Genomic DNA, 25,084 nt, shown 5'->3' with positions numbered 1-25,084 from the left:
CAGTCCCATCGGGGTGGTGAAGGTGGTCTTCTCCTTGTCAGCCTCTGCCACAGGAACCTGCCAGTACCCGCTAGTAAGGTCCAAAGTAGAAAAGAAGTTAGCTGATTTTAGTGCGGCTAAAGACTCCTCTATTCTAGGCAGCGGATATGCGTCTTTGTGGGTGATACGGTTAATTTGTCTATAGTCTACGCACATTCTCATGGTGCCGTCTTTCTTTTTTACCAGAACCAAGGGGGCTGCCCAGGGGCTACAGCTATCTCTAATGACCCCAGCTTCTTTCATTTCTCTTAGCATGCCCTTTGCGTTCTGATCTGTGTCTCTCTTTTATTGGTGGGTGGCTCCCTGTGGGGATGTGGTGTTCTATCCCTTTTACTCTGCCGAAGTCTAGCGGGTGCTTACTAAAGACTCTCTCGTACTCCTGTACCACCCGGTAGACTCCTTGTTTTTGGTGCAGGGGAGTGGAGTCAGCACCCACATGGAGTTTCTGGCACCAGTCCTCCTTTTGTTTTTGGGAGCCATTACCCTCCGCCTGTGGAGATGGAGGCAAGGGTTCCACGGCCCTGATAGCTTTGTGCTCAATCGCAAACAGTATGGCAAGTGTAGTGTACCTGGGTAAATGTACCTCCCTCTCCCCAATGTTGAGGATGCGCACGGGCACCCTCCCATGATGGACATCAACCACCCCCTGGGCTGTCAAAATGGTGGGCCTGCTGTCCGAGTACACGGGTTCTACCATGGCTTGGTAGTCTCTACCTCTCAACCCGATTGCAGTCCGACACCAGATCATCATTTCACTTTTGGGAGGCATGGAAATGGGGAATGGGTCACTCATTCTTACGCTACCAATCTCACCACCAGACAGTTCTACCTGCTGCCGTCTCATCAGGGCTTTTATCTCTTTGTTGAGGACTCTCTGTTGGCTGGAACTAGCATTCACCGCCACCTGTTGTAGAATTGCAATTACCTCTGAAAGACAATTTTCAATCACGTTAGTACCCACAGTTATTTTAGGGTGACTTTCACGACAGTCAATGTCCACAATAATCACTCCCTGTGCCGGTAGTTCAACTTTACCAATCTTAATGGTCATCTCTTTGAACCCCATCTGTGGCACAGGCAAGCCATTACTGGCGATGATGCTCAAGTCACTGTCTGGATACCGTGTTATATCAGCATCAGTCCAATACTGCTTAAAAAGTACATAAGGGATAGTGGTTACTTGCGACCCGGTATCCAGCAAGGCGCTCATGGGGATACCGTCCAGCACCATGGGTAAAACCGGGCGCCCCCCAACGTACTTATTACGCCAATTGTAAGGGCCTGGTGATCTTATGCCTGGGGGTTGGCCCTCTGCCCCAGGTTGGACCCGTTTAAATTACAGTACCTGGAAATGTGTCCGGGCTGGTTGCATCGACGGCAAATGGGCTGTCCATCCTCTGTGTAGCGGTCTGTGGGCCTCCCTCGGAACGACGGGATCCTCCTCTGTCGCCGCCACGGGACATCCTCCAGACTTGAAGCCAGCTCGATGGGTCTTGACGGGTCCACTTGTAACGCCTGGACGGTCCTGGTCAACACCGCGACGCTCCTAGTCAGCTCCTGGACTTGGTGATGCAGATCTTTCGATGGGGCTTGGTTCAGGGCCTGTGCATCGGCCCCCACAGAGTCCATAGAGGAGGGCGCCGCCTCCTGGTGGTAGGTGAGAGCAGGGCGCCGGGGGTTTATAGCGCCACTTGTTGCGGGTTCACGGAGCACCCTTATGGCCCTGTCCTTAAATTGGGCAAAGGTCAGATCAGGGTTCTGAAAGAACATGAGGCGCAGCTGGGTCCTGTGGGCGCTAGACAGCAGACCTTCTATAAACTGTTCTGTTAGTAGCTTATCCGTATCCTGCACGCTGCCAGGGTCAGCTTGTTGGATGGCCCTCAAGGCTTCCTGCAAATTTAGGGCATAGTCTCTGATGCTGTCCTGTGTCCGCTGCTTACACCCATAGAACCTCATTTTAATTTCAGCGGAGGTACGTGTGTCAAAGGTACCCCGCAGCCGGGCCAGAATACCCTTCACAGTTCTTTTCTCCTCAGCGGGCCATGACTTTACCTCCCGCTGGGCTGCGCCAGTTAACTGCCCTGTCAGTATGCTAATCCTCTGTTCCTCTATCAGGGGGTAAACTTGGAACAAACTGTACAGCCTTTCCTTAAAGTCAGTTAGGGCATGGGGCTCCACTGAATACTTAGGCAGCCAGGCCGCTCCAGGGATGTAGGGCAGGGAAAATGGCATCACCGCTGCTGCAGCTGCGCTGGTGGTAGTGGGCGCCTCTGTGTCCGACATCATCCTCCCCCCCTAGTTAAGCGTGGCCTACCTTCCGACGATCCTCTTCTGTAGGCCGCGGCTCCGCTGGTGCTGCTCTGGACGAGGACCTTGCGTCGCTTCCTGGTGACGTCAGCGTCGCTCTCCCTCCCTTCCAGGACCTTGCGCAGCGTCGGTGCGTGGGGCGGGGCTTCGGGTCTCGCGCGGTTTGGACGTCCACGCCCCTCTTCTTCCCGCGCGGCGTCCTGAAGATGGCGTCCGATGGCGGGAAAACGGCTGAAGATGATGGGAACCGACAGAAGATGGCGGGAGACGGCTGAAAATGGCGGGAAACGGCTCCGGATGGCAGGAAACCTCTTCTTCAGGTACGTGTGCAGTCTTTTTCAGGCACGCAATACCCGTTTGTGGCGGGTTGGTTACTATCCTGCCGACTACGCCAAAGGTGACTCGCCCCCTGGGCCGTGGGCACTCGGAGCCGGGCAATCGGGAAACGATGGGGGTAGTAGTGGCAACCCTGTTCCGTGGCTCAGGGTGGTCAGACCATTGGTAGTCTGCCATGCGCTGTTGGTAATGTCCGACTACGCCACCCGTGGATTGCAGTCAGTGCGAACCGCCGCTGCAAGGCAGACCGCTGGGGCTGATGGTGTATGCAGCTGGGGTAGTGTGACTCCCCACAGGAAGAGTGCGGCCCCAGGGCAGTATAGTAGAAGATGGGGGTGTTGGTGTAGGGCGTCCCAGCGCCGTTAGTGCTGGAGGAGCAAGGAGCACACAGACAACAGGTTGCATTCCAGGGTCTTTACTAGAACAGGTGAACTGACCCACAAACAGGCCCGGCTAGGAGGGGGGGCCTGGACGTCTGAGAGCAAACGGGAAATTGGCCCTGGTCAGGGTGAGGGTGTAGGCCTACCTTGCTCTCTGCGCTCCTTCTGGCTATTTCCTCCTTATAGGGTAACAGCCCACGTTCCCGAGCTCACCGTGTCTTCTCGCCCATATGGCCTGCAACTTGGGTCCCTTTCTATTCCCGGCCTGGTACGGCTTTGCTGGTCCCTTCTGGTGTGGCGGAACCTCTGGGCTTCTTAGACCAAGGAACATACAGTCCCCTGCGGACTGGTTATCTGCTGTAGGACGTGGAATCCTCACAGCCTCAGACGCCAAAGTCTGGTAAATTGGGTTCTTTGTCTGCCAGGACAGGCGCACTTCACCTCTTGTCCCTGGCTTGTGGCTCTCCTACCGCCACACGTCCTCTTAGGGTGCAATACAACTGTCTCTCCCTGCTCTGGGACACCTCTCAATCCAGAGACAGGTCGTCCAGTTCTCTCTAACCCTGCCCCCAGTTCCGGCTTTTATAGGGGCAGCCTGCTCCCCCTACTGGCCTGAGACAGGAGGTATTGCAAGCTAATGTTCCCCTGACCAGAGAACCTCCCCCTTGCTCTCAGACACTGCTTTATTATATTTGTGGCATCCAGGCCAGGGTGACACATTTGCATCATGAATCGTGGTATGTGTTAAAGGGGCCCACTGAGACTCTTTCGCCCAGGGCCCACAAAAACCTGGAGCTGGCCCTGGGGGTAAGTATAACAAGTTTTATTTTTTTTAAAATACAATTAATTAACTAGGAGTGGGGGGAATCAGAGATGCACGGGGGGGGCCTTCATGCCCCTTATGAAGGGCAGGGGGGGGGCCCAAAATATTCTTGCACAGGGGCCCACTACAGTCTATGTCCGCCCCTGGTCTCCTCATACTGGCATGTCACTCTGCACAAGGAGAACACCTGGAGAAGTTGACAACTCTACTGGGCACCACATCAAAATTTCAGAAGGCATACCATGCCAAGACTAAAAAAGACTTTAAGAAAACCACACCCCAAAAAGTGCATTTTGTGAGCGTTCCTTAGCAGAAACTGCAATATGGTCCAGGGAATAGGTTTACCGGTTCTGAATTTGAGATTAAGAATATAGGTAAGTGCAAGGAAGCACAACCCCAACGTTTCCTTCACTAAAATGCAGAGACCTGGCGTCCAGACGCAAATTCAGGGACAGGAACGGGTTGTGAATTGGGCTGAAAATGTATTTTTAGTCTGTAAATATGCCGTTTATTCTGATGAAAATTGTAACACAAAATGTATTTTTTGCCATGCTTAGAAAAGTTGGCAGGTATGATCTAACTAAAAAAAATGTATTTATTTATTTTTTTCCATGTACTGATCCCATTGAAAGATATTATTGTCAGACTCTCCCCAACCACAAAGGGTTGATGCTACTGAAAGGTAGAAAATATTTAACTGCAGAACAAACTTAAGCAGGATAGAGCTGATGAGACTGTTACGTAATGTGCCGGTGTTATATAATGGATGGTAATAATAGCTCCGCAGACGGCAGTGTTACTCCTCCCGCTACAGTCTGGATACAAACACGTTCTTCCTACAGGCCGTTACAGGCAGTGATATTTCTGCAGGAATTTGGAGCATGCAAAAAATGAGAGATGATTATCACATTCTTAGATTTTCCTACAGGATTTAACTATCTGTGAATCCCGTTCCCAGGCCGACATGTATTTCTTCTTACTGCCATATGCTATTTCAGGTCCTCATCATGCCAGCACGCTAATCCTGAACTTTAATCCTAATCTATCTTTGCAGGATAATTTGCAGAAGGCGGAAGATTTCAAGACCTTTTGTTCATGGTATTTCCAGCCATAAACTGAAGTTAACTTTATCAAACCCTTACAGGAAAACGGACTGGGATATATATAGCAGAAATCACTCGTCCGTGGAAGAATCTCTATTTTTAATATTTGTTCTCCTTTGGCCTGAATGGATTCATTATATGCCGATTGCTCTTCTGGATGCTGTATAAAACAAGGAAGCAAATATAAAAGGAATCGGTCATCAGGTTTTTAATACTCTATCTGAGAGCAGCAAATTGTAGAGACCCTGATTCCAGTAATGTATCACTTACTGAGCTGTTTGCTGTCATTTTGATAAAATCACAGTTTTATCTGCTGCAGATCTAGCAGTTCTCTGAATGCTGAGCTCTGTATAGCCCCGCCCACACCACTGATTGGCAGCTTTTTGTGCACACTGTGCATAGGCAGAAAGATGCCAATCTGTGGTGGGGGCGGGTTTATGCATAATTCATGAATATGGAGAACTCCATATCAGTAAATTTACTAGTCCTCTAATGATAATCCCCTGTGATAAAAAACTGATTTTATTAAACCTATACTTAGCAGCCCAGTATGTAACACATTGCTGGAATCAGGGTCTCTGTCTCTACATCATGCTGCTCTCAGATTAGGTGAAAAAAACACTATCTTTTCATACATTTTTTGCAGATATTGGGTGATATTTCATGGAAAATAAAGAAAACATATATTTACACATTTTTTATTTTTTTTTATGACCACAAAAAAATCGCAGTAAAATGTACTGTTAGGTCCAGAAATATTTGCACAGTGATGAAAGTTTATGATTTGGCCTCTGCATGCCACTATTTTATTATTTAAAATGAAACAACTGAGATGCAAAAAGTAATTGAACAAATTAATTTCACCATAAATAAAATGTTAATTTTAATACTTTGTAGAGAATCTCTTGCAGACAATGACTGCCTGAAGTCTGGAAGCCATGGACGTCACCAAACGCTAGGTTTCCTCCTTTGTGATACTTTGCCGGCCTATATTGCAGCGGACTTCAGTTGTTGCTTGTTTCTGGGACTTTCTGCCTTATTTTTTTTCTTAAGCGTGTGAAATGCTGCACGATTGGCGTTGAGATCTGATGATTGACTCGGCCATTGCAGAATATTCCACTTCTTTGCCTTAACCCCATTACAACCTTGGACATATGAGCACGTCCAAGGTCGTATCCCTGCACTCCATGCGGGCTCCGGCGCTGAGCCCGCATGTTTTCTGGCACATAACAGCTGATTTGTACAGCTGTCATGAGCCCCGCGCCTGTTAACTAGTTAAATGGTGCTGTCAATCTCTGACAGCGGCATTTAACTCGCGCATACTGGAAGCACGTCACTAATCCCGCCCATCGGCGCCCGTGTCACATGACCAGGGGTCACCGATGGGTTGGCATGATAACCCGGGGCCTGCAGGAGACCCCTGCAGTTGTCATTGCCAGGATGCTATGAGTGCCGCCCAGCGGTCGGCACTCATTTCAAGTGAGCATTTTTGCTACACACAGCAAGGCTCAAGCCCTGCTGTGTGTAGCACAAGAGATCGAATGATCGCAGCTTGTAGTCTCCGATGGAGTCTATTGAAGCTAGTATGAAGTAAAAAAAAACGTTTTTAAAAATATAAAACTTCAAATCCCCCCCTTTAGCCCCATTCAAAATAAAACAAGAAAAAAATCAAATATACACGTTTGGTATCACAGCGTTCAGAATCGCCTGATCTATCAATATATAAAATGAATTTATCCGATCGGTAAACGGTGTAATGAGAAAAAAAATCAAAATGCCAGAATTACTTTTTTTTATTCCAATAAAATGCAATAACAGGCGGTCAAAAGATCGTAACTACCCCAAAATGATATCAATAAAAACATCAACTTGGCACGCAAAAAATAAGACCTCACCAGCCCCAGATCCTGAAAAATGGAGATACTATGGGTCCTGGAAAATGGCGCTATTCTTTTTTTATTTGTAAACTTTGGATTTTTTTACACCACTTAAATAAGAAAGAATCTATACATGTTTGGTATCTATGAACTCGTATTGACCTGGAGAATCATAATGGCAGGTCCGTTTTAGCATTTATTGAACATGGTAAAAAAATGAAAAAAAACAATTGTGAAATTGCACTTATTTTGCAATTTCACCCCACTTTTATTTTTTTTCCCATTTTGCAGTACACGATAAGATAAAACCATTGGTGTCGTTCAAAAGTATAACTCGTTCCACAAAAAATAAGACCTCACTTGGCCATATTGATGGAAAAATAAAAAAGTTATGACTCTGGGAAGAAAGGGAAGAAAAAGAAAGAAAATGCAAAATCAGAAAAACCAAAAGGTGGTAAAGGGGTTAATAAACTCCTGGGTTGCTTTCGCACAACATTTTGGGTCATTGTCCACCTGTACTGTGAAGAGCCGTCCAATCAACCTTGCAGCATTTGGTTGAATCTGAGCAGAAAGTATCACCCTGTACACTTCAGAATTCATCCGGCTGCTTCTGTCTTCAGTCACCTCATCAATAAACACTAGTGACCCGGTGCCATTGGAAGCCATGTATGCCCATGCCATCACACTGCCTCCACCATGTGTTACAGAGGATGTGGTCTGCTTTGGATCATAAGCGGTCCCAAGTCATCTCCAGACATCTTTAAATGTTGTGATGACACAGCTTTTAATCTTAATTATCCCGACATCTATTTTCAGTAGGTCAGGAGACTTTGTCATATTGTCTGAATATTGACACTTGAGTTGATATTTTACTGCTATTTATTGTCTGGTAATTTTGTAAGACAGAGATGCATGGTCTTTGAACAATGAATGTTTCTTAAATTTGCTAAATATGTTGATTAACCATTGTATGGGCCCTGTGGCTTGTTGCCTTGCGAAACCGAGAAGGACAAACTATGAAAATTGATTAAATGCTCAAACAATGAGACATGCACCCCTGTCACCTCCCCTCTGACCTGTGAAGGATGACCTGAGCCACAGCTGTAAATATAAAAAAGGAATTCTTTTGTGCTGTAAGGAGAATCAGAGAGACTCTTCACTAGTAACAGCTATTTGGTTTGGTTGTGTCTTTTTACCTGCTTTTTATTTATTTTTCTATTTTTCATTAATTTCACATATTGTGCCCCCTATGAAGTCATAAAACACCCTTGGGTGGCAATTCATCATTTAAATACTTTTTTTATTTTATCTGATTTGACCTGTAACTGGAGCTTGTATATTAGCCCAGTTACAGTAGAAATGCAGTCTTTTGGCTGCATAGCAGAATTTACTGTGTTTCCTAGGACCGAGCAGCTCCTGTTCCCTCATTACATTCAGCGATCACATGACCGCTATGTATGGAGGAGGAAGCACAGTGACTGGTTCTTATTACTGTATACACAGCGCTTGTTCAGCATTGTGTATACAGCAATCGAGAAGGCAGAGATGGTAATAAATAGTAATGAGCGAGCGTGTTCTGTTAACCCTTTCTGCGAGCATTTGCAGCATGCTCGAATGTTATGTTTGAGTCACTGTGTGTGCATGATTTGCGACTGTTTGACAGCTTTAATACATGTGAGGAAGACCTGTTTGTTAGGTATTCATCACATGTATTAAAGCTGTCAAACAAACAGGCATTCCTCACATGTATTAAAGCTGTCAAATAGTCGCAAATCATGCACACGGAGTGACTCAACCATAACATTCGAGCATGCCGAAGATGCTCGGAAAACACTCGAGCATGCTCGTAAAGCTCGAGTAACAAGCATGCTCGCAAAGCTCGAGTAACGAGCATGCTCGCTCATCACTAGTAATAAACCATCTCTGCCTTATTTATAGATGGAGGGTCCAGCTGTGTCTGACAGTCGGCTCCCCAGCTCACGCAATCATTTTGCTTGAATGCCTAGGCCTGCCCCTTCCTCTGGCCGCAAGCATACAGCACGCTGATGGCTGGGGTGCATGTGCACAGATGAGCACTCAATAGTATTCGTGTCTTAAAGGCACAAATACAATTGATGGAAGCACCGCCCGGGACAGGGGCAGAGCAGCTCTAATCAGCTCTCTGTTCTGCAGGTATCTCCAACCTGCGTCCTATTTGAGAATGGCACCACGCAGGGGACGTCAGGTTGCACGATGACATCACTGCATCACGCCTTACAGCACCCATTGCTGTACCAGATGGAAGAGGAAACAGTGGCCACGGTGGATGAGAAGCCAGGATTGGGGAAGTATAACTTTTTTTCTTTTTTTTATTAATTGGATATTGTATGACTGTATGGGGGCATTATATTATAAAGGAGCGGTGGGGGACATCATGTTATATGAGTGGCTGTGGGGGGCATCATGCTGTATAGGGGGCTGTAGGGAACATGCTGTGGGGTAGGTGACATTACACTGGAGGCTGAGGGGACATCATACTGTATAGAGTGCCGTAAAGGACATTATATTGTATGGGGGACTGTGGGGTCAATCATGCTTTGAGGGTCATCTTAATATTTGGGGGGCTGTGGTGGACATACTGTATGGAAGGCTGTGGGGGATATACTGTGATGGACATTTTACCGTATATTAGTGAGCCGTGAGGAGGGGGTACAGTTTGGAGAGGGCAGCAGGGTGGGCAGTATGAGAGCATAATGTGAAGAGGGGGCAGAATGGATATGGAGAGGGGGCAGCGTGAAAATGGGGCACAGTATGGAGAGAAGTTAGCATGGCTGGGGAACAGTGTGGAGATATAGAGTGTAATGGAAACCAGTGGAGAAAGGACAACCAAGGTATAGGCCGTGATTCATCAGGGCAGACGGTGTATCAGTTATAGCTGATAATGGAGGACAGCGTGGTGGTTATAGCTCATTAAAAGGTGGACAGCGTGCATCCCATATACCATAGGGGGCTATTTTAGGGCACAGTATGGACAGATATTATATGATACAATACACTATTGATTTTATGCAGAGGGCATTATGATATTTTTTAAGGGCATGGTGTTGGGATGTGCTGAAAAAGACCAGAGAAGAGGGAAGTCTAAAGAGACGAGCTGTGGATGTGAAAAGTCGTCATATCATTTGGACAAAATAGAGACGAAAAGAAATAGAACCCCTTAATCAGAGAAATGGTCAACTATAAGGTACCTGGATGTAAATGCTTCTTTTGGATACTGCCTGCGTGTCAGCACTTCTGTGGTTCCTGTATGGACCGCAGTCTGATGATGGCTGTTAACAACAACTCCCAGTATCTCCTCACCATAATTAAGGACATACTGGGAGTTGTAAGTTCATGCGATACAAGTTTATATGGAGTGGACATTACAATTAATTGTTGTACTAAGCTTGGTTCTTGTATTCAAGTACTTACGATTGTTCTGGTGATATATCCATGTTATGATGGTGGTTCTAGTGATTTATTCATGGTACTTATGCACTGATGATGATTTTGGTGCCATATTCATATACTGATAACGTTCTGGTGATTATCACTAGAACCATCATCACTACATGAATACATCATCTGAGCCATTTGTAGTACATGAATACGGCACCAGAACCACCATCAGTTTTGTTTCAAACTGTATTCGCATGATGTACACAAATATCATCAGATGTATCTATAATTGGGTCTGCTTCATTTCTATTAGGGCAGCCGCCAAATGCTGGTCACCTTAACTGAAACAAAATGGCCCCCATTATAGTTCAGCATTATCTTTCATGACTGTACTTGAGTCTGGCATTTAAAATATAGGATGTCAGGGATGTATATAGCCATTTGTCTCTGGTATTGTGTAAATAGTCCACAAACAATAAGTGGTTCTAGATCTAACTTTGAAATTGTACTCCATATCCCCAAAGTGCACAGATTTTTATTTTTTTTACTTGTGCAGGAATTTTTGGGCAAAAAAGGTAACAATTCTAGTAGAAGTGGCCGTCAGTGCTTGTTGCCTGACCCTTCGGAGGGGAGGTGCGTTAGAGGTCTTGTTACCTTAGCACTAGTTTTTTCCATATATCGGATGAGACTTAACCATTCAAGTCTATGGGTTTGTAAAAAAAAACAAACACACATCACACAAGGATGATAAGTGAGAAAAAAAAAATCGTCCCACTTTTCTGGATTAAACTCTGAACGATTTTCTTTATACATTTATGTGAGTCTACCCTTAATAACAAGAGTATTGGGCATGTTGATATTCAACATGCCCATCCCTTCCTTCCTCAGATCTTTGCAGTTGGGGAAAGAGTCAGCACATTACCATATACATTAGCAGATGGTTGGCTGGAACTGATGACAATTCAGCTGATAGTCATCTGTGTATGGCCACTTTAGCCTGCTACACTCCTATTGTCATGTTCATCACTGACCACATATAGAGATAGTTATTGCAGTTAGGGAATCATACACACAGTATCAGGATTACATTGTGCCTTTGAAACTTTTTTCTCCTTATGTTGCGCCCTCAAGCTATTGTTCCAAACCCCATTGTTTCCTGCCCATGTAAAGTAATTATTACCTGCAGATGACTCAGCCTTAATTGAGCCAAACATTGCGTAACAATAGAGGTAAATAATAAATTATTCAGGCAAGAAAAAAAAAAAAAAGTTGTGCTATATTAAACCCTTTAATCTCTCCATAAAAGGTTCGCTCTTTATTGAAATACATTTTTCACAACTTTACTTTTCTCTAAAGATTTTTCAAATCTGTTCTGGTTTATTTCATTGATCATATGTTGATCAGTTATCTGAATGGCCAGCATATACACTACATTTTCTTGAGTTCATCCAGCCAGTGCCTGATCCATGTTGCCCAATCCACGGGCAGCATGTATATGTATCAGCTGACAGGTTCACTTTAAGGGTAACAAACTCTGCCTCAAGGCTATGTTCACACATTGCTGCCAAATAGCTGTAGTGACTAGCAGAGCAGCGCGACTCGCACATGGCAGCAGCTAAAAGCCATTTCATTGTTAATAAGCGTACTGCAATGAAACGGTAGTATACTGCGGCCATTAACAACATAGCTGCTGTCATTTGTAGACTGCACGGCCCTGCATGTCGGTGCCAAGATGCGGGGGCAGCCTGGTTGATTTGACCATTATCTCGTTCTTTATCCAGCTATTTACTGTTATACATAGAGGCTGCAGAACATAGAGGCTGCAGAAGCTGAACGGATGGAGATTTTGGATTTTGAAACCAAAATGCAGAGAAATGCCCCAAAAAGTGTCCATATTTTTTGTCCTTTACTATTCAAGCTGCAATACACCTCAGTGATCCTTTGTAGCAATTCTGGGATCTCAGTGTCACCCAGTTGATCAGCCTAGTGATAAGCTCTCACTTGCTAATGCATTGCACATCATTGGATCTGCTCGCCAGCCTACCCACATCCTGGTTGGGGGGCTGCGGACATCCCTGATTGAGGACACTTGCCTGAAAGTGCTCTGGGAAGAAAGTGGGTTAGGGTAAGCAAGGCTGTGGTGTTGGTATAAAATGGACCAACTCAGACTCCTAAAATATATAATAAATTGGGTACAGTAGTACAGTGCAGGATGAGCTGTAAATGTTTTCATAAGAATTTGGGAGAGTCATGAAATGTCCTATAAATGTCTGTTCTGTTCCTGATCTGAGGATCTGGGCTTTTAGTTGAGATGAATCTGCTGCACTTTATGTACACGCTCAGTAGTGAGGCAGCGCTGTGGAGTAGGAGTCGGTGGTTTGGCTTACTGATTTCACAGCCCTGAGAAAGTAATGTAAAAACGGCTACTCTGCTACTACTTATGCCTAGCAGCAGTTCTGTAAAAATGAGTGCTGTTAGAGACAGGTGGTCATATTAGGGAGCCTAGTGGGCATTCACAAGAATACACATGCCAAGCTCCTGGCCATCCTCATTGTAATAAGTACAAGAATGAAGAGTGCAGATTACAATGAGGACGGCCATAGAGTTCATCCACTGCTCTAGACTGCAGTGTGGCCATTCCCTCTTGGCAACAAGCAATAAATAAGAGAATTGCAAAGGACTGTGATTGGCATACTGAGGTGGATGGACAAATGATTTAGTTTCCCACTGTCTATTACTGTTCTCTTCCTTTTTTTAACATGAGAATAACACTTTAAGCAATGAGCCATTTATTACAAGGGGAATGTAGCTGTCTGTCTTAGTGCACGTCCTCATCATCTCCCGCCTCAACTACTGCAACCTCCTGCTCTGTGGCCTCCCCTCTAACACTCTCGCACCCCTGGAATCTATCCTAAACTCTGTTCCCCGACTAATCCACCTGACCTCCCCCTATTCCCCAGCCTCTCCTCTCTGGCTCCCCATTGCCCAGAGACTCCAGTTCAAAACCCTAACCACGGCATACAAAGCCAACCTGTCTCCTCCATACATCTGTGACCTAGTCTCCCGGTACTTACCTGCACGCAACCTCTGATCCTCACAAGATCTCCTTCTCTACTCCCCTCTTATCTCCTCCTCCCAAAATCGCATACAAGACTTCTCCCGTGCTTTCCCCCTACTCTGGAACTCTCTACCCCAACATATCAGACTCTCGCCTACCGTGGAAACCCTCAAAAGGAACCTAAAGATTCACCTCTTTCGAAAAGCCTACAACCTGCAGTAACCACCGCTCCACCATACCGCTGCACGACCAGCCCTATCCTCACCTACTGTATCCTCACCCATCCCTGGTAGACGGTGAGCCCTCGCGGGCAGGGTCCTCTCTCCTCCAGTACCATTCGCTGACTTGTATTGCTCATGATTACTGTACTTGTTTTTTGCTATGTATACCCCTTTCAAATGTAAAGCGCCATGGAATAAATGGCGCTATAATAATAAATAAAATAATAATTTCATTATAATGGGCACAGATTGTTGATAATTGTGCCCAGAAGGTGGCAGTATTGCATTGAGGATACAACATTATTACTACAGTATACAAATCAGCAATTTACACTTATTTCTACAACTTCTAAACATTATATAAACAATATACATCTATAAAACCACTAAGGGTCCCCCCCTTGCTCTCTCTGCTGTTCAGACCAGGCCGGATGACCTAGGATAAGCAGCTTATGGCTCACTTGTCACACCACAGCATTTATTTGGCAGAGTTCCACATTCACTTTACTGTACTAGTGTTTCATCACTTTGGAATACTGACGAAGCAGCAATACTGGTAACGCCAGCCTTGCTAGACTCAGTCATCTTAAGTGTTCACCTTTTTGAGGGGTCAGCCCTAGGTTAAAAAGTGTTAAATCTTGTCAGGGTGCAGACCCTGGAAGGGTGGTACAGAATGTCAAAGGACTGTTCGGATGAAGAGAAAAATTTCTCTATTCATCCACCATATCCACAGGCATCACTTTCATTTGGCATTAATTAAAATGAACAATGACTGTAGATTTTCCAATATTGCTGTATAATCAATCGCGAGCACAATTCTTCCAGTCTCCTATTGCTGCAACAGTTAAGTTGATGGGGTCTCTGCAGTACAAACCCCGTTAAGGCTCATTCACGGGTCGGTTTTTCATGTAAGAGCGCTACCCTTTTTTTTTTCTTCACAGGTACGAGTGCTAAGTGCTCGTTACTCGAGTTTGCCTAGGGTGCACAGAGTATGGCGGGTGCTCGAGTGACATGTTAGAGTCCCCGCGGCCGTACATTTTGCGGTTGTTAGACATGTGATGCGGGGACACGTACATGTCACTCGAGCACCTGTGATACTCTGAGTATACCCGAGCACCCTAGGCAAACTGGAGAAACCTGCACTTGTGCTCATCACTAGTACCTGACAGTCTATGGAGCTGTTCACATGTCCATGATTTTTTGTGGACCCGAGTGGTCTGTGCAAAATCGTAGAGACATGTTCGATATCAATCTGAAGTTTGGATCAAAATCTTCATAAAAGTTTATGGGTGCATTAAAAAAAATAATGGACAGCACACAGATGCCATACACTTGCGGTACCTTTTTCATGGACTGATAGTAGAAGATTGTGAAACTTCCCCAAAAAATTTTTCATCTGAAAAAAACTGATGAAACTAACCAAATTGATGGTGAAAACTCATACTGACTAAACACTGATTATATAAAATGAGGTCAAACAGGGACATATGGATGACATGCAGACTTAAAAATGGACATCTGGAACACTATAATTATACATCAACTTTATAAAAAGGATAGGGGCCAATTCATTAAGACTGGCAAAGAACACAAGCACGCTACGCCAGTCTTGCTGAGACAGAAGCTGCTGAATTCAGTAGGAGAAGCATGCCAGTTAATGAATTCGGCGCCTCTTCTCAGGGGCATGCACCTCTGCGGGAAGTGCTAGAAATGTGAAGAATTCATGGCGTACAGAGCGCCAGCATTGGTGATCAGTCTAATGGACAGGCGTGACCACACCAAGGCTCGGCTCTGCCCACTGTGGCAGAGATCTGTTAAACTGGCGAAAAAACGCCAGAAGTCGCACAAATTTTACACAACCCTTTGTTGCACAAACATTTTGCGACTTTTCAAAGCTTTTTACTACAGATTTCTGGAGTAAAAACTGAGATTTTTTTTTTCATCCAGGAAAAATTAAACAATTTATAATTTGCGTGAACCCAGCCTAAAGGTAGAGGAAAAATGGGGCATTCGTGTGAGCGATTGCCAATTTCACCTTCCCCTACCCCCATTTCACTCTTCCATCTAGATGCTGAATGCAAAAGGATAAAGAAATGCAAATTAGCAGTCAAAGAAGTGTCATATATTACCATATATTTACACGTTGCTTAAGTTTCTATGACTGCAAATCAGTTACATTTTAATGGTTGATTCGGTGTATGTACAAGGATTTCCACAAGCCCCATTTAGATAAATTGGGCACAAATTTCAAAGTAATAGCAAGTGAATATAACACAAGACTCAATTCAGACATCGGTATATCACGGTCAGAGTAAGGACTGGGTATGTCTGGTGGCTGGGTGGGTGAGGTAGTCTGTGGACCTGTGCTCAGCAGCCTCCTATTTGCCTATGAGACTGATGAGTTTGGGTCAGGATACCCATCAGTCTGGAAAACATGATTGGTGCTCTGACGTCTGAATTCGACTTAAAGGATCACGTTAAAATAGATGCACTCAGCTTTTATATAATTATATATGATACTCTGATTATGTCTATATTGTCACACTTAAAGGGTTATTCCACTTTGGTGTTCATGGGACCAATAACGTCCAAGGCCCAGAGCTCTTGAAGCTGAGCACCGCAGTTGTGGTACGCGATTGCCGTAGTTCCCATAGGTTGTATAATTCGCGGAGAAAAGGTCCAACAAGTTCAACCTAGGGTTTAACCCCCCCCCGTATTCATTTTTTTTTGACAAAATTATATCTATAACCCACAATGTTATGTATAGTGAGGAAATCATCCAGCTCTTTGAAAGCGGTTATAGTGTCTGCCATTACTACCATATGTGGTAGGGCATTCCACAGTCTGCGTTTTTTTCTGCCAGAGAGAAGCGTTTTTACATGCATTTTTCAAGCACTTTTCCAAGCGATTTTGAGCATCACTTGGAAAAGTGCTTGACAAGTTGGTCACACAATATCACACAACCGACATGGATTTATAATGTGTGAACAACTTAGATGCTTTAAATGCAGCATCTATAGTAAAAAAAAAAAATAAAATAATTAAAACGTTAAAAATAAAAAAAAACCTGTATATTCACCTCTCCGGCGGCCCCCGGTCTGCTCCCGGCCACGTCCTCTCTCTTCAGCGTCCCGCAGTGTACTGTCAGGAACTGCGGTGACGTCATTTAGTCAGCTGATGGTCACGCGACCATCACCTGACCGCCGACGTCAGCGGTCGTGTGACCATCAGCTGACTAAATGACGTCACCACGGGACGCCAAGTAGAGAGAACGTGGCCGGGAGCAGACCGGGTGCCGCCGGAGAGGTGAATATACAGGTTTTGTTTATTTTTAAACTTTTTTATTTCTTTTTCTCACCGCGTGGTAGCCGGGATGAAGAGGAGTTGTAGTCTCGTCTTCATCCCAGGTACCACACGCACCGCGATTACGCTGCATCGTAATCGAGGTAGAAATGGTTATGCTGCGTTTTGCAAAGCAATGCGAATTCGGCGCGCAAATTAGCGCATCATGTGCACAGCACATCCGAATTCACATTGCTTTGCATGGCAGACTGTTTTACAAGCGTTTTCGCGGCCGTAAATGCGCCGCAAAAACGCTACAAAAACGCTACGTGGGCACATAGCCTAAAAGGCAATTATTACATTACTAGATGGTGGCCTGATTCTAACGCATCGGGCATTCTAGAATATGTATGCGGCCGACCAGACGCAATCAGCAGAGCGGTATTTAAATTTGGCGCCAAAGTCGCTGATTGGTCGAGGCCGGCAACCGCGACCAATTAGCAAAGCGGTGTTAAAATTTGGTGCCTATATCGCAGATTGGTCACGGCCGGCGGTCGCGACTAATCAGCAGAGCAGGGTTTAAATTTGGCGCCAATAATGCTGATTGGTCGCGGCCGGCGGTCGCGACCAATCAGCACAGCGTTATTTAAATTTGGCGCCAATAATGGTGATTGGTCACGGCTGCAACTAATCAGCAGAGCGGTGTTAAAATTTGTCGCCAATAATGCTGGTTATTCGTGACCGGTAACTGCGACCAATGAGCAGAACGTTGTTTAAATATGGCGCCAATATCGCTGATTGGTCGCGGCCGGCCACCACGACCAATCAGCGAAGCGGTGTTTAAATTTGGCGCCAATATCGCTGATTGGTCACGGCCAGTGGTTGCGACTAATCAGCAGAGCGAGGTTTAAATTTGGCGCCAATACTGCTGATTGGTCGCGGCCAGCGACCGCGACCAATCAGCAGAGTGGTGTTTAAATTTGGCGCCAATATTGCTGATTGGTCGCGGCCGGAGACCGCGACTAATCAGCAGAGCGGGGTTTAAATTTGGCGCCAATACTGCTTATTGGTCGCGGCCGACGACCGCGACCAATCAGCAGAGCGGTGTTTCAAATTGGCACCAAAATCGCTGATTGGTCGCGGCCGGCCACCACAACCAATCAGCAGAGCGTTGTTTAAATTTGGCGCCAATCTCGCTGATTGGTCGCGTCTGGCGTCCGCGACCAATCAGCAGAGCGTTGTTTAAATTTGGCGGCAATCTCGCTGATTGGTAGCGGTCACCGGCGGCCGCGACCAATCAGCAGAGCGTTGTTTAAGTTTGGCGCCAATCTCGCTGATTGGTCGCGGCCGGCCACCGCGACCAATCAGCAGAGCGGCATTTAAATTTGCCGCCTATTTCGCTGATTGGTCGCGGCCGGCGACCGCGACCAATCAGCAGAGCGGCGTTTAAATTTGCCGCCGATATCGCTGATTGGTCGCGGTGCCCGGCCGCGACCAATCAGCAGAGCGGCGTTTAAATTTGCCGCCCATCTCGCTGATTGGTCGCGGCCAGCCACCGCGACCAATCAGCGAGATGGGCGGCAAATTTAAACGCCACTCTGCTGATTGGTCGCAGCCGGCCACCGCAACCAATCAGCAGAGTGGCGTTTAAATTTGACGGCCATCTCGCTGATTGGTCGCAGCCGGCCACCGCAACCAATCAGCGAGATGGCCGTCAAATTTAAACGCCGCTCTGCTGATTGGTTGCGGTGGCCGGCTGCGACCAATCAGCAGAGTGGCGTTTAAATTTGCCGCCCATCTCGCTGATTGGTCGCGGTAGCCGGCCGCGACCAATCAGCAGAGCGGCGTTTAAATTTGCCGCCCATCTCGCTGATTGGTCACGGCCGGCCACTGCGACCAATCAGCACAGCGGCGTTTACATTTGCCGCCCATCTCGCTGATTGGTCGCGGTGCCCGGCCGACCGCGACCAATCAGCAGAGCGGCATTTCAATTTGTCGCCCATCTCGCTGATTGGTCGAGGCCGGCCACCGCGACCAATCAGCAGAGCGGCGTTTAAATTTGCCGCCCATCTCGCTGATTGGTCGCGGCCGGCCACCGCGACCAATCAGCGTCGTATTAGTGTGGGCCTGGGAGCGGCGCTGCTTGTGCGGCTCAGTATTAGCGAGGACCGGGGAGCGGCGCTGCCTGTGTGGCTCCTTCAGCTGCGAGAAGCCGGGAGATGAGCGGCTGCTCGCAGCAGAAGCATCCCGACCGGCGGCGCCGCTCCCCGGTCCTCCGTTCACACTTGCTGTCGGGAGATCAGCGGGCCAAGCCGCTGATCTTCCGACGTTAGCCGCATGGAGGTCAGCGGCGCCGGTCAGGGTGGTTGTGCTGCTAGCGCCACTCATCTCCCCGCTGCATCGCCGCTGACCTCCGTCCACCAAATGAGCCGCTAACAGCCGCCATCTTTTTTCAGAAATCCCGCGGCGCTGATTGGCCGCTGCCGGACCAATGAGCGACGCGGGATTTCCAGGACAGACAGACAGACAGACGGGATAAGACAATTATATAGTAGATAAGGGATACGCAGACTTGTCAAAAGCAGGAGGCATTAATAATAGTTTTTATTTTTATAGCGCCAACAAATTCTGCAGCACTTTACAAATTTTAGGGGGGACATATACAGACAATACAGAATAAGCATATCTCATATCGAAAGGAGTGAGGGCCCTGCTCGCGAGCTTATAGTCTATGAGGAAATGGGGGAGACACAAAAGGTAAAAAAGTACATATATTGTATAATATTACTTTCTAAGTGACAAAGTGAGCTTTTACTTAGTACTCTTGAGATTTCTTCAGATATACCTGATAGAATCCATCAATTGAATAGGATAGAGGCCTTCTGTATATATAGGCTACGTTGTCTTTATCCAGACGGCCTCAATGATAAAATTGAAAATGTGTGAAAGTTTTTTTTTTTTTCCTTTGATGGCGATTCTAATGCTACATACTGCGAATCAATTGGATATTGAATTATCAGAGATACCTATATAAGCTTCTTAAAGAAAAGAAAGGAAAAATAGGGAGGGGGAATAATAATCAAAAGAAAATACATTTTATAGATATTGTATAACTTGAAAATGTAAAAAAAAATTTTGAACCTGCATATACAGTACAGACCAAAAGTTTGGACACACCTTCTCATTTAAAGATTTTTCTGTATATTCCTGACTATGAAAATTGTACATTCACACTGAAGGCATCAAAACTATGAATTAACACATGTGGAATTATATACTGAACAAAAAAGTGTGAAACAACTGAAAATATGTCTTATATTCTAGGTTCTTCAAAGTAGCCACCTTTTGCTTTGATGGCTGCTTTGCACACTCTTGGCATTCTCTTGATGAGCTTCAAGAGGTAGTCACCGGAAATGGTTTTCACTTCACAGGTGTGCCCTGTCAGGTTTAATAAGTGGGATTTCTTGCCTTATAAATGGGGTTGGGACCATCAGTTGTGTTGTGCAGAAGTCAGGTGGATACACAGCTGATAGTCCTACTGAATAGACTGTTAGAATTTGTATTATGGCAAGAAAAAAGCATCTAAGTAAAGAAAAACGAGTGGCCATCATTACTTTAAGAAATGAAGGTCAGTCAGTCTGAAAAATTGGGAAAACTTTGAAAGTGTCCCCAAGTGCAGCTGCAAAAACCATCAAGCGCTACAAAGAAACTGGCACACATGAGGACCGCCCCAGGAAAGGAAGACTAAGAGTCACCTCTGCTTCTGAGGATAAGTTTATCCGAGTCACCAGCCTCAAAAATCGCAGGTTAACAGCAGCTCAGATTAGAGACTAGGTCAATGCCACACAGAGTTCTAGCAGCAGACACATCTCTTCAACAACTATTAAGAGGAGAATTTGTGCAGCAGGCCTTCATGGTAAAATAGCTGCTAGGAAACCACTTCTAAGGACAGGCAACAAGCAGAAGAGACTTGTTTGGGCTAAAGAACACAAGGAATGGACATTAGACCAGTGGAAATCTGTGCTTTGGTCTGATGAGTCCAAATTTGAGATCTTTGGTTCCAACCACAGTGTCTTTGTGCGACGCAGAAAAGGTGAACGGATGGACTCTACATGCCTGGTTCCCACCGTGAAGCATGGAGGAGGAGGTGTGATGGTGTGGGGGTGCTTTGCTGGTGACACTGTTGGGGATTTATTCAAAATTGAAGGCATACTGAACCAGCATGGCTACCACAGCATCTTGCAGCGGCTTGCTATTCCATCCGGTTTGCGTTTAGTTGGACCATCATTTATTTTTCAACAGGACAATGACCCCAAACACACCTCCAGGCTGTGTAAGGGCTATTTGACCAAGAAGGAGAGTGACCTGGCCTCCACAGTCACCAGACCTGAACCCAATCGAGATGGCTTGGGGTGAGCTGGACCGCAGAGTGAAGGCAAAAGGGCCAACAAGTGCTAAGCATCTCTGGGAACTCCTTCAAGATTGTTGGAAGACAATTTCCGGTGACTACCTCTTGAAGCTCATCAAGAGAATGCCAAGAGTGTGCAAAGCAGTCATCAAAGCAAAAGGTGGCTACTTTGAAGAACCTAGAATATAAGACATATTTTCAGTTGTTTCACACTTTTTTGTGAAGTATATAATTCCACATGTGTTAATTCATAGTTTTGATGCCTTCAGTGTGAATGTTAAATTTTCATAGTCATGAAAATACAGAAAAATCTTTAAATGAGGTGTGTCCAAACTTTTGGTCTGTACTGTATGTATAGAAAAACAGCTGACACGATTAACTGAAACAATACCCGGTATTTATATGGTTAATCCAATCTAATTAACACAACCAGGTGCAATTGTGAAGACTATACAACCCCTGCCAAAAATTATGGAATCATCGGACTCGGAGGATGCTCATTCAGTTGTTTAATGTTGTTGAAATAAGCAGATCACAGACATGGCACAAAACTAAAGTCATTTCAAATTGGAACTTTATGGCTTTAAGAAACACTAAAAGAAATCAAGAAAAAAAATGTGGTACTCAGTAAGGGTAATTTTTTTCAGGCCAAGCTGAGGGAAAAAATTATGGAATCACCCTGTAAATTTTCATTTCCAAAACTAACACCTGCATCAAATTAGATATGCTAGTTAGTCTGCATCTAAAAAGGAGTGATCACACCTTGGAGAGCTGTTGCACCAAGTGGACTGACATGAATCATGGCTCCAACATGAGAGATGTCAATTGAAACAAAGGAGAGGATTATCAAACTCTTAAAAGAAGGTAAATCATCACGCAATGTTGCAAAAGATGTTGGTTGTTCACAGTCAGCTATGTCTAAAATCTGGACCAAATACAAACAACATGGGAAGATTGTTAAAGGCAAACATACTGGTAGACCAAGGAAGAGTTCAAAGCGTCAAGACCGGAAACTTAAAGCAATAGGTCTCCAAAACAGGAAATGCACAACAAAACAAATGAGGAACGAATGGGAGGAAACTGGAGTCAATGTCTGTGACCGAAGTGTAAGAAACGGCCTAAAGGAAATGGGATTTACATACAGAAAAGCTAAACATAAGCCATCGTTAACACCTAAACAGAAAAAAACAAGGTTACAATGGGCTAAGGAAAAGCAATCGTGGACTGTGGATGACTGGATGAAAGTCATATTCAGTGATGAATCGTGAATCTGCATTGGGCAAGGTGATGATGTTGGATATTTTGATTGGTGCCGTTCCAATGAGATTTATAAAGATGACTGCATGAAGAGAACATGCAAATTTCCACAGTTATTGATGATATGAGGCTGCATGTCAGGTAAAGGCACTGGGGAGATGGCTGTCATTACATCTTCAATAAATGCCCAAGTTTACATTGATATTTTGGACAGTTTTCTTATCCCATCAATTGAAAGGATGTTTGGGGATGATGACATCATTTTTCAAGATGATAATGCATCCTGCCATAGAGCAAAAACTGTGAAAACATTCCTTGAAAGAAGACACATAAGGTCAATTTCATGGCCTGCAAATAGTCCGGATCTCAATCCAATTGAAAATCTTTGGTGGAAGTTGAAGAAAATGGTCCATGACAAGGCTCCAACCTGCAAAGCTGATCTGGCAACAGTAATCAGAGAAAGTTGGAGCCAGATTGATGAAGAGTACTGTTTGTCACTCATTAAGTCCATGCCTCAGAGACTGCAAGCTGTTATTAAAGCCAGAGGTGCTGCAACAAAATACTAGTGATGTATTGGAGTGTTCTTTTGTGTGTTTGTTTTTCATGATTCCATAATTTTTTCCTCAGAATTGAGTGATTCCATAATTTTTTCCCTCTACTTGGTCTGAAAAAAATTACCTTTACTGAGTACCACATTTTTCTTGATTTCTTTTAGTATTTCTTAAAGCCATAAAGTTGCCATTTGAAATGACTTTAGTTTTGTGCCATGTCTGTGATCTGCTCTTTTTCAACAACATTAAACAACTGAATGAACATCCTCCGAGCCCGGTGATTCCATAATTTTTGTCAGGGGTTGTATAACTTTCATATACTCTAAGATAGCCTTCTTCAGGTATGAACATGTGTTTTTATTTTTATAGCCGAAACGCGTTGTTTTAATATATACTATATTGAGAAAACAGACTGAAATAAACCTTTTGAAGACCAAGAGTTAATTTTCCAATCCTTGCAAGTCTGGGAGCGCTTGCCCTATCGGGTACTTTTTTCTGAATCCTATCCTACGGATCCCTGGCTGAGAGATCCTGTTACACCTGTGACGAAGCGGCATACCTGAGGAGCGGGATATTGAAATAGGACCGTGATATTTAAAGGTGAGCCTAAAACCTTTTTCTTTTTTAACCTACATAGAAAATCTACACTTAGATCTGCGCTTGTTTCTCGATCTCCCCCTATGTTTTAGACCCCACAGCCTTGAGGTCGAATCTGTTGTTCTCTTACAAAGTAGGGCAGTCAGAGGGCATTAATATTTGTAGGGGCAATTTTATCATCTAGATGGCACAAAGTATAAATGCCCACACAGTAAAATGTCCCCTATGTGAGGAGCACTATTACTATACCACACTGCAGGTCTAGTAATAGAAAAAAATAAATAATGGCAGCAGCTCGATATTGGGGTATTGGCAGGATGGGGAGGTTGTACAGGATGGGAATAGATGGGGACGGTGCTGGAAATGTGATAAGTCAGATGTGTCTTGTGCTGTACGTTCTGTGTATGAGTCGTGCTTGTACCAGACTGAAAAAAAATAAACCGGAAAAGGGAACAACCCCAAAAAGTGACTTACAAGTGATCGTGTCTTAATATGCACAACTGACATCTACCACTATGGTATTGCCACCATAGGGGGGTCAAAATCCTTGTTTCTGATTAGTTCCCAGCCCCCCCACCACCACCACCTACATGGTCATCTTCAGAAATTCCACATCTCCCCACTATGAATAAGGTGTGCCGCCATAGCTATAAACATTGTTACACAGTGAAGGGACCCCCTCAGGTGTTTTGTCACCCCCTCAGGTGTATGACCTCAGTGTAAGGATTCTGGACACAAGTGGTAGTCACCCTGAATTACAGTATAAAAGACGCAACGCCCAGCATGAAGGGGAGTATCCGACACAGCGGAATAATCATTTCAGAAGAGGGGTGTAAAGAGTTACAAAAATATCAAACGGCATTAAAATAAGTAAACAGGGTAAGCCATCCTCGAGCAAGATAATGAGGGAAAAATTACCAAACATTGACTCGTCTGTTCCGGACCGAAAACAAACAGATCAGCTGCTTATGTGTATCTGACTAATGATGGCAGAGCAATTACCCTGCAATGAAAGGAAGCGAGGCCGTTGTCCTCGGGAACAAGGCCAGCACTTGTCTACTTACAACGAATGCTTCATTTTGGTTTCCCTTTGATGCGTCCCCCCCAAAAAAAACATGTGATCATCATGAATGGACGAATAGCACTGGAGGCTCCAATTCAAAGTCATTTTAGATCTACCCTTCCTGTTCATTGTGCAGGGGACACACAGATGCCCCAAACATAATAGTCCTTGTCTAATAACCATTTGTGGGATGGGGAGCATTCATGTGAAATAAATAAAATACAGGTATATCAGATTGTAGAATATCTAGATATGCCCAATGTAAAACACACAATCGCATTAAATCAGCAGCTTTGTTTTTTATTAGACACACACATAGACACACACACACACACACGTTTGTTGGTTACAAGAGGGAAAAACCC

This window comes from Phyllobates terribilis, unplaced genomic scaffold, assembly GCF_046119375.1.
Source record: "Phyllobates terribilis strain yellow unplaced genomic scaffold, ASM4611937v1 Scaffold_2__4_contigs__length_985480577, whole genome shotgun sequence".
Taxonomy (NCBI): Eukaryota; Metazoa; Chordata; class Amphibia; order Anura; family Dendrobatidae; genus Phyllobates; species Phyllobates terribilis.
The sequence above is the reverse complement of the archived record's forward strand: the minus strand, read 5'-3'. Positions refer to the sequence as shown.